Here is a 10,959-nt window from a genome sequence, read left to right as displayed (position 1 = left end):
CAGACTCAAGCTTCAGTTCTGCAAAATTCTCTCTCCTGTGAGCTCATTAGATATTTGTTGTGTGTTTTGCATTGGTGTGGAACTAGAAGAGAAGCAAAAATTTCAAACCCTTAATTTTACATAAAACAGAATCTTTATTTCCTTGTCAGCCTTAAAATGTATTTAATCACCGTCTGTCAAACTCCAGTGAAGACAGACACCTGAGTTTTCTCCTCCACTAGCCTGTCCAGTGCTATATTGTCAGGTCAGTGACTGCCTCCTGCATGTCTCAAGCTCATCCATGTCCAAACTCTGGCTCTGCTTCCCAGCTGAGCCAGCACACAGGCACGATTGTAGCAGACAGCAGCATGTTAATCTGCAATGACAGGAAATTTCAAGTGTTTGCCATATAGAATCCAGTAAACCACCTTTAATGAGATAATTCATGGTGTTGGGACCACTTCAAAGCATAATCTTGGCAAATAAAATCCTTATCTGATTTTGAACACAAATCCACTCAGTATACAGCACTGCTCTAATACCACTGTCCACAGGCTTCAGGGAGAAAAAGGTAGTACAGTTTAGACAAGATTTCTAGAGGGTCCTTTGGCATTTCATAAATTTTTGTGTGGTGAATGAAAAATATAAACTGTGTGTTGTCCTATGACTTTTTAAACAGTGACTCTTTAAACTAAGAATACTGATAAAAAGGAGAGGGGTTTTATTCTCTCCATTTTCATTTTGTATTTTCAAAGTCAAGAAACTTCACTTACCATTAGCCAAGCAACTGCTATTTGGCTATCAGTAGGGTCAGTGTCACCAAAAGCAGTATTTTCTTGAGAGGAACCTTTGTCTTCCCTTTCAAAATGCCCATTTCTACCTGATTATTTCCTCATGAACAACTGCAATCAAGTTTGTTGCAAACAACACAAATATCCCAGAGGTGAATCATAACTCAGATAAAAAACAAACAAACATACAATTGACAATAAACTTGTTTGTTGCCATATTTTTTTCAGCCTCAGAAGACAGAAACATTATAACACAAGCACATACTATTAGTTTTCTTCAGGTGCTCAAAGCCTGACAGTAATTTAATCCAAACCATATTTTCAGTGCAAAGGGCCTAACCAGAGTGCAACATTGTGGATAAGCATTATCATGCCCCCTCTCAGGTCAAAACTGAGTTTTTAAAGCGCTGTTATCTGAGGACATAGCTAGATACACATTTGAGTTTGCAGATTCTTCTGTTCAGTGGTTTTGCAGAAGCTCAGATGTATAGGAAGACCAGAAAACTGGGTAAATACATGCACAGCTAGACTAAATCAGGTCACTAATGCATTACATTTGGAGACTTTAAAAAATAGCCACTAATTCTCTTGCAGTTGCCCAGGCTAGACAAAGCGGGGGGAGAAGGGGATGGACAAAGCCTGGATCTGTGTGGTGTGTGTAGAGTGTTATTCTATACCACCCACATCATCACTGGAGGGCATGGCTTTGGGTGGAAGAATACAAAGTGAAACCGTGGCCATTTTGTTCCTTTTCTGGGGGAGCAAAGTGATGGACAGAGTGATGGAGTGGCACAGCATGGTTTGTCCATCACTGGGTTTTGTCATCTCAGGCTTGGGGGAGGAGTGTGGGTGTGGACAATTTGCCCACCATTGTTTTTCATTATCTTGGGCTCTGGGGAAAAAAATGCCATCTGTGGTAAAATCTGCCATCTCTCCTTTGTCTCAGGAAGCCTTGTGTCACTGGCTGTGGTAACATCAAGTGGGTCAGATTTCTGCAAGCATTTTTTTGCATGTAATTACCCTCCTTTTTATACACTGTTGTTATTAGCATTGTTGCTATTACTGTTTGTTTTCCTCCTCTCATTGCTGGTTTTCTAGTAAATTATCATCTCAACCCATAATCTCTGTAGTTTTTTCCCTTTCTCACCAGAGGGGGTGGAGGGAAGGGAAGCAACTGCTTGGAGCCTAATTTCCAGCTGGTTTTAAATCACAACAGGTTCCTTCCAACCCAGGCCATTCTGTGACTCTATGACTTGATGAGCACACGGATTTGGAATCACCTAAAAAAAATGTTCATGTATAACTGAACACCACAGATAAAAGCTGTAGATTTAATAATAGGCATCAGCCCAGTGTTAGCAACATCTGATGCAATATATTCAACCCAGACATCCAAACATCTCACAGAAGTGCAGAGGAAAAGCTCCAGCTAGGCTTCCTCACTAGTCCTAGATAAATGTTTTCGATGATGTGTATAAGCTGTGCCTCCAGCACGCAAAGCACACCCGAGGTTCAATCTACAGCAGCAATGCAAATGCACCTCAGGTATACAGATGAGCCCAACCCATGTCCCATATTCCCCGATCTCTGCTTATGTACTGCAGGTCTGAAGCCTTCAGCACTGCTCACTGTGTGTACAGCAAACCTCATAATTTCCTTCAGGACATATCCATGCATGAGCAACACATTCAGATTTCCAACACAGAAATGCAGCTGCTGTAGACTGTGGTCCTGTAACACAGAAGACAATCTTGGCGGTGCAGGAGGATTTTTCTTCTGTGTGTAAGGACTGTATGTGCCTCAGTATAAATATGCACGTAATGCTTCTGATAAAGCCAGCATGCTGGGCTCACATCCAAATGAGTTGCTTAAAACACACAAGTATTGATGGATTGAGGATGCATGAACTGAGAACTATTTGGACTCAAACACATCTAATAATTTTTTTGCTTGTAACAACATGTCTAAAGCAAAGATCTTTTGACATCATTGAATATGCATTCTAGAATGTAACTGTGCAACAAAACCTTTTTACAAAAGATGAAGACAGACCTGCCAAAAAAAAAAGAAAAAACAAACCTAGGTTACTGCTGTTTCTGCTCTGAAATTGAAAAAATGTGTTCCAGAGAAAGGCATTCTGGCTGATGAGTCGGTGTACTCTACAAATCCAAGAACAGTACTGAAATTGGAGCTAAACCACAATAAAGATTTTATAAAAAAGTAAATTTGTGTGATAGTTGACGTGGACTTTGCAAAACATTAGAAAAAACAAACCTTTCATGCAAAGTTGTGCTGCTTCTTACGTCTCTTGAAAGAGAGACTTGCAGGAAATCTGATGGTGGATAAAGAATTTACAGACTGACACTGGTTTACATATGAGTAGAAACCTAAGTTCCTTGTAAAGCTGAAGGCAAAACACATTCATTAGAGAAAGGAGAGCAGCATGTCTCCTGCTCCAGTTTTGATACATATATCTGCAGATATATTTGAATATAAGAACTGAATATTATATACAATACAGAATACTATTTGAATATAAGAACTGTCTTAAAACAAAATACATAAGGTGAGAAAAGAAATATTTTCTCTCTACCGTACCACACTGATAAAATTACTCCTGGGAATACAAGAGCAATCTGGAAGTCATGCAAATTATAAAAGTGCTTTACTAGCTTAAAAAAAAAAAAAAGGCAAATAAACAGAAAAATCAAACCAAGAAACCAGCATGAACTCTGATGGAAAAATCTACTTGGATACCCTTTTTATGTTGTAGCCCTTTCCCTAAGTGCTTAAAAAATAGTACCTGTTCCACAAATTTCAATACAGAATCTGAATAACCAGCTATACTTGCATTTCTTTGTTCCACAAGTGCAAAAATTTGGCATAAAGAACCCTCACACTGATGCCTGCCTAAAACTGCAAACTCTCTGGGCTCATTATGTTTCAGAGTTACCAATTAATAACCAGAATATTTTTATAGTGGATAATCACAGAATCACAGAATATGCCAAGCTGGAAAGGACGTGCAAGGATCATCAAGTCCAACTCCTGGTCCCATGCAGGACCATCCCCAAGAGTCACACCATGTGCCTGAGAGTATCCAAACGCTTCTTGAACTCTGTCAGGCTTGGTGCTGTGACCACTTCCCTGGGGAGCCTGTTCCAGTGCCCAACCACTCTCTTGGGGAACAACTGCTTTCTAATATCCAACCTAAACCTCCTCTGACACAACTTCCCAGGCCATTCCCTCGGGTTCTGTCACTGGTCACCACAGAGCAGAGATCAGTGCCTGACTCTCCTCTTCCCATCTCGAGGAAGCTGTAACTGCAGTGAGGTCTCCCCTCCATTTCCTCCAGGTTGAACAGATCAAGTGCCCTCAGCCACTCCTCACACAGCTTCCTTCAAGGTCCTTCATCATCTTCATTGCCCTCCTTTGGACACTCCCTAACAGCTTAATATCTTACCTGTACTGCAGTCCTCAAAACTGCACACAATATTCAAGGTGAGGCCGCCCCAGTGCAGAGCAGAGCGAGACAATCCCCTCCCTCAACCAGCTGGTGATGCTTTACCTGATGCCCCCCAGGACAGGCTGGCCCTCCTGGCTGCCAGGGCACTCCTGACCCATATTCAATTTGCCATCAACCAGGACCCCCAGGTCCCTATCCACAGCACTGCTTTCCAGCACCTCATTCCCAGTCTGTACATATGTCCAGGGTTGCCCCATTCCAGGTGCAGAATCCAGCACTTCCCCTAATTAAACTTCATATGGTTGGTGATTGCCCAGCTCTCTTATTTGCTGAGGTCTCTCTGCAGGGCCTCCCCGCCTCCAAGGGAGTCAACAGCTCCTCTGAGTTTTGTGGCATCTGCAGACTTGCTCAGTATCCCTTCCAGTCCTGTGTCCAAGTTATTTATGAAGATGTTGAAGAGCACAGGGCCCAAGATGGAGCCCTGGGAACCCCACCAGAGACGGGTCATCAATCTGATGTCACCCCCCTCACTGTCACCCTCTGTGCTTGACCCATGAGCCAATTGCTCACCCACCACATGTTTTGTTTATCCAGCTGTATGCTGGGCATTTTGTCCAGAAGGATCCTGAGGGGGACAGTATTGAAAGCTTTACTGAAACCCAAAAAGATAACATCAATTAGCTTCCCTTGATCAGCTAGGTGGGTTATCTTGTCATAAAAGAAAATCAAATTGGATAAGCAGGACTTTCCTCTCATGAATCTGTGCTGACTGTGTCCAGTGTGAAGAACCTCATGTGAACTTTTCAGTCTCAGGAGGAAGATACAAGGCTGTTCTTGTAAATTAAATTTTTCTTGCAAAATAGCAAAATCGGACACAACATTAGGTTGCAGGGGCTGGGGGAACATTAGGAGGAAAAAAAATTCCCACATGTCTCCTTTTTTGCTGGGGGGAGAAAAGGTATCTTTTCCATATAAAAATATTTCATCCCAAAGTAACTTGTCAAATAATGTACCTTTTCTGACATTGTCTCTTACCCTATTTTCTCATTCTCCATGTTGCCATACCTTAGCCAGGAAAAGTCAAACTCTCCATTGCAAGTTTCAGCTTTAAAGTCAACTGCTCTACTGATACACACAGGTTGGTTTTGTTACTTTTCTTAAAACAGGCTAGTGCAGGATAATTTTTCACCATCTGGTAGAGTTCTGCCATGTACTTCTGGGACATACTTTGTTTCTCCTGTATACCAGCTGAATAGCAGGCTATCTTAAAAGTCAAAAACAACAGGTAAGTGGAGAATTTACTCAGTAAAATATTTCCTCACTGATGAAAAAAAAATAAATTACTACTAGTCTACTTATTTACAGAAATAGCATCCTTCCTGTGTTTGTGCTGTGTGCAGAACACACTGTGGCATTTAGAAAGCAATTTTCTTAAAAATCACACTTCTAAAAAATTCATCATTTTTATCCTTCCAGGAAAGGTTTCTTAAAACACAAATTTGACTTCATGTATTTTTTTTCAATTGAAATTTCAATTAAGCTTTCTTTGCCTCTGCCTTCAACACTGCCCTCTGTTAGTGTGCATCCATTCCCCTTGCCCTGTCACTACATGGCCTTATAAATAGTCTTTCTCCATCTTTCTTTCAGGCTTCCTCCAAGTAATGGAAGGCTGCGGTCACCCTAAACTTTTTCTTCCCCAGGCTGAACAATTGCAATTCTCCCAGCCTTTCCTCATCACAGAGGTGCTCCATCCCTGCATTTCTCAATCGTTTTCATGGACCTACTCTGGACTCACTCCAACGGGTCCATGCCCTTCCTGCACTGGGGACCCCAGAGCTGGAGGCAGCACTGCAGGTTCGGTCTCACCAGAGCAGAGCAGAGGGGCAGAATCCCCTCCCTTGACCTGCTGCCCACACTTCAGTCCAGCTTGAAATCTTCACTAAGTAATTATACTTAAAAGTCATAATTGGCTAAACTGTTTCTCCTGTCTCCTTACTTCAACTTACATTAAATTGACTTTGTTTTCAACACATTTGGCTCCAGCAAGGTATCATCCTGTTACTGGTCATGACCTGGTACAGAGTTGACAGAGTAGATGCAGTTAAATAACTGCCTAGAGATTTGAAGGAGGTGATAATCCAGTACTCCATACGCTGTGTTATGTGCTCTCTCCCAGTTTGTACAGTATGTACACAAACCAGAATTGGCATCAGGTAGTGCTTGTGCTCCACACGCCAAAGTGCTGCACAGCTGCATTTTCCCCAGCTTAATGTTTTTTCCAGAACATGTTCCATACAGTTTAGCAATGAGCTTATTCTAACTGCCCTCTTCTGGTATGTCAGGGTCAGGCATTACAGCCACATACATCAAGGAACATCCCCAGTGTGGAAATGGCTCTACGGAAAAGAGCCAGCCCTGCTGCCTGCTTCCCTTTGAGTTTGCAGATCACCTGACAGTGTTCTGCACTTGACTGTCTATATATGTCTATATACACTATAGGGTTTACGTCATATCAGAGCCTCAGGGAGAGACAGAGACTGGAAGCAGGAAGGAAGGAGAGGAAAAGAAAAAAGACTGGAAAGATGAATGAAATGTCCAAAATCTGATCACAAAGATAAATGTCACCATGGAGAAAGGGTGAAAAAAAAGGAAAGGAAGATCAAGGGCGGGGGGAGGAGGGGGTGGAACTGAAACATCTGTAATGAACCAGATGTCAACTAGAACTGAAATTTTAATTCAGAAGATAACTCTAGCCAGGGAAAACACAATTGAACAAAGAAGTTAAAAACAAAATACAAAGCTCAGTATTTAAGTACCTTGCCCTTCTCAAACAAAAAATCAAAAAACAAGTTTGGAAGCTGGATGAAATTAGTATAAGACTTATTTTTTAAACATCTTCAGTGTTAAAGTCAAGGTATTGGCACAAGATCGAGTAGAAATATGATTGTGTGGTTACCTTTACTGAAATTGCAATCTCAATAGATTTAAAAAAAGATAGATAATAGGGCATTCTAACAGTGCAAATAAAATAGTCAGGGGTCAGTACCATACAGCATCATTTCAGTACAAGAGTCACATTGAAGTCACACATGAAGTCTTATGTGCCAGAAAACATCTTGGGGGAGTGGGGAGGGAGGGGAGAGAGAATAGTCCAATCTCATTTAATTTTGTTTTTTAATGTCTGATCAAAAACATACTGTGACACGTCAGGGTTTTTTTTTTTTAGAATAAAAATAATACTTCTTCTAATAAAAGAAAAACAGGGTTCTGCAAGAGAACAGAGGAGCTTCAGTCTTGACTTTCTGAAGACCAAACAAATTTTTTGTCAAATATTGAAAATGGGAAATGGGAGTAGGAGAAGGAAAAAGGCCCACTTGTGTTCCCTCCGGAAACTTAGGGTAAGGAATTCCTCATAATTGAAAGACCACTAAGATTATTTTATACAGCAGTCAAGACTCTCTGTTATAGCTCTGTTACAGCTATATCTGATGATATCATGCTACAAGAGAAGAAAGGCATTGGGATCCACCTTGCTACCTGTGATGATTAAGAACATACAAAATGGACTTTTCTGACCTGAGTGTTAGCATAGGAATAGAGGAATTGTCTACATGGTCATTCCAGAAATACGAGCTCTGAACTATTGCAGGAAGAAAGGAGTGAACTTGCAAGGATCCAGCTGTGACCCCGGGGTGTATCACAAATTCCCTACCCATGCTCATGCTCTGACTTCATCCCTGTTCCCTCTCACAGTGAGAAATAATTGCTCACCGTGTCCACCACCTATGAGTAGGAAACCTGGGCATGCAAGCTGGAAGGAAGCTGTAGGACACAGTGGCCAGGCTTCTAAAGCTTCAACATAGCCCAAGAGAACAAGTCACAGTGTGGGAAATGAGTCATGCCATTCGTTTCTTGAAAGGAAAAGAAGAACCATAGCAGAAGGAAGAGAAAACATTTAGACAACTTTTCTTCCTTCCCCCCACCCTGACACTGCCAAAAATAAAATCCCAGATGGAAAGCAGGGAAACAAGAGAGTCATTGGAAAGCAGGGAAACAAGAGTGTCATTGGATCTTTTTTAAGTCTTCAAAATATTGGAGAAACTTTCTTATTGTTGGAAAGTCCACTGATAGCAGTTCTCCTACAGAGGCCCCAAGACAATTAATCTTCAATTTGTCCAGCTGGGAAAAATGTCTTCCATTACTTAGCAAACACCCAATAGCACTGTACTTCATGTCATTAAGGTTTATTGCACTACATTGCAAGCTAGTTTTTACTATCAGAATATTCAAAAAATCTAATGAAATAATAAAATATGTCCAATTATCCCTTTGTGCTGGTTTTTGCTGAAGTAGAGTCAATTTTCTTCAAAATAGATGGTATGGGGCTGTGTTTTGGATTTGTGCTGAGAATAATGTTGATAATTCAGGGATGTTTTCATTACTGCTGAGCAGGGCTTGTAGAGTGTCAGGGCCTTTTCTGCCTCTCACACTACCACAGCAGTGAGGAGGCTGAGGGCGCACTAGAAGCTGGGAGGGGGCAAAACTGGGACATCTGACCCCAACTGATCACAGAGACATTCCATACCATATGACATCATGCTCAACATATAAACCTGGGGGAAAAAGAAGGAAAGGGGGGGTGTTCAGGATGATGTCACTTGTCTTCTGAGGTCACTTGGTCTGTTCAGCCTGGAGGAGACTGAGGGGAAACCTCATTGCAGTTACAACTTCCTCATGAGAGAAAGAAGAGGGATAGGCACTGATCTCTTCTGTGTGGTGACCAGTGACAGGACCCAAGGGAATGGCCTGAAGTTGTGTCAGAGGAAGTTTAGGTTGTATATTAGAAAAAGCTTGGGTACTGGAACAGGTTCTCCAGGAAAGTGATCACAGCACCAAGCCTGACAGAGTTCAAGAAGTGTTTGAATGCTCTCAGGCACATGGTGTGACTCTTGGGGATAGTCCTGTGCAGGGCTAAGAGCTGGACTCGACAATCCGTGTGTGTCCCTTCCAACTCAGCTTATTCTGTGATTCTGTGGTTCCAAAGTCAACGTGATGGGACCCTGCTCTCCTGGGGATGGAAAGCCTGCCCGTGGGAAGTGGTGAATGAATTTGTTGTGTTGTTTTGCTTTGTTTGAGTGCCCCACCTTTGTTTTGCCTATTAAACTGTCTTCTCTTCCCTCCCTGCAGTATCCTTACATAGGGATAACAGAATCACAGATTGGTTGAGGTTTGAAGGGACCTCTGGATATCATCTTTTCTGACTCTTCTAGTCAAGCAGAGTCACCTACAGCAGGTTGTCCATGACCATGTCCAGACAGATTTTAATAACTCCAAGGATGGAGATTCCACAACCTTCTTGGGCAACCTGTGCCAGTGCTTGGTCACCCTCACAATAAAGAAGTGTTTTCTAATGTTTTCCCTGCATAGAACCCAAGAGATAATCACTCTGTGTTTGGACTGTATTAGAAACACATGATCCACATTAGAGACATATCTATTTCAGGGCCCGTTGTGGAGGATTAATCAATCATGAAACACATTCAGATCTGATTTAAAGGTATGGGGTTTTTTAATTGAATTCTTCATGATCACAGCTGTCTCTCAACACCCTGAAAAAAAACACACTGTATTTATTTAGGAAGAAATTTATTACTGTGAGGGGGGTGAGGCACTGGCAGAGGTTGACCAGAGATGTTGTGGATGCCCTGTCACTGGAAGTGTTCAAGGCCAGGTTGGGTGGGGCTTGGAGCAACCTGATCTAGTGAAAGAAGAAATGAGGAGACATCATTGCAAAACTTGCCATTAGAAGACTGACTAAAAAGATGCTGGTTGTACAACAAGAAGCAATGCACTGTGCGATTCTATTCTTTAATGGAGTTCAACATCTTGGGCTTTAAAGAGACTATTTCATCAGGCTAATTGTTTTCTAACAAAATAGTTTCAGAATTTCAACTTCAGGAAGTTTTGTAGAAACTGCCTGCTTTCTGCTGGGAGTTCCTTTCTTCTCAAAAAATGAAAAGTAGCACTATCAAAGAACTAAACTGAATAATTTATAACAACTAAAAAGTCGTAAGATGGAAACATACCAGTGAATGAGGCAATGAAGTTGATAAGGGGACTAGAGCACCTCCTCTGAAGACAGGCTGAGAAAGTTGGAGCTGTTCAGCCTGGAGAAGAGAAAGTTTTGTGGAGGCCTCAGAGAACTTTCCAGTGTGTGAAGGGGCCTACAAGGAAGTCGGAGAGGGACTCTTCATCAGGAACTGTAGTGATAGGAGAAGGCATAATGGGTTCATACTGAAATAGGTTAGATTTAGACTAGAAATTAGAAAGAAATTCTTCCCTGTGAGGGTGGTGAGGCACTGGCACAGACTGCTCAGAGAAGCTGTGGCTGCCCCATCCCTGGAAGTGTTCAAGACCAGGTTGGACAGGGGTTGGAGCAACCTGGTCTAGTGGGAGGTGTCCCTGCCCATGGCAGGGGGTTGGATCCAGATAATCTTTAAGGTCCCTTCCAAACCAAACCATTCTGGAATTCTATGATTCTATAATTCCTACAACAGGAAAAACATGAAGCTCAAAAACTACATAGACCTCAGCATAGCTTTGCACAAATGGAAGAATGGGAGAAGGGGTTATCAGAAAGGTGAGTCCTAGGAGGCATCAGAGCAGCCCTGAAACATGCAGTCTAACCTACTTAAATTCAGTTTCTACTGCAAACAAACTATG

Source organism: Manacus vitellinus, unplaced genomic scaffold (assembly GCF_001715985.3).
Source record: "Manacus vitellinus isolate BGI_N305 unplaced genomic scaffold, ASM171598v3 scaffold_34_pilon, whole genome shotgun sequence".
In the NCBI taxonomy this organism is placed as follows: Eukaryota; Metazoa; Chordata; class Aves; order Passeriformes; family Pipridae; genus Manacus; species Manacus vitellinus.
This window is presented reverse-complemented; position numbering follows the sequence as displayed.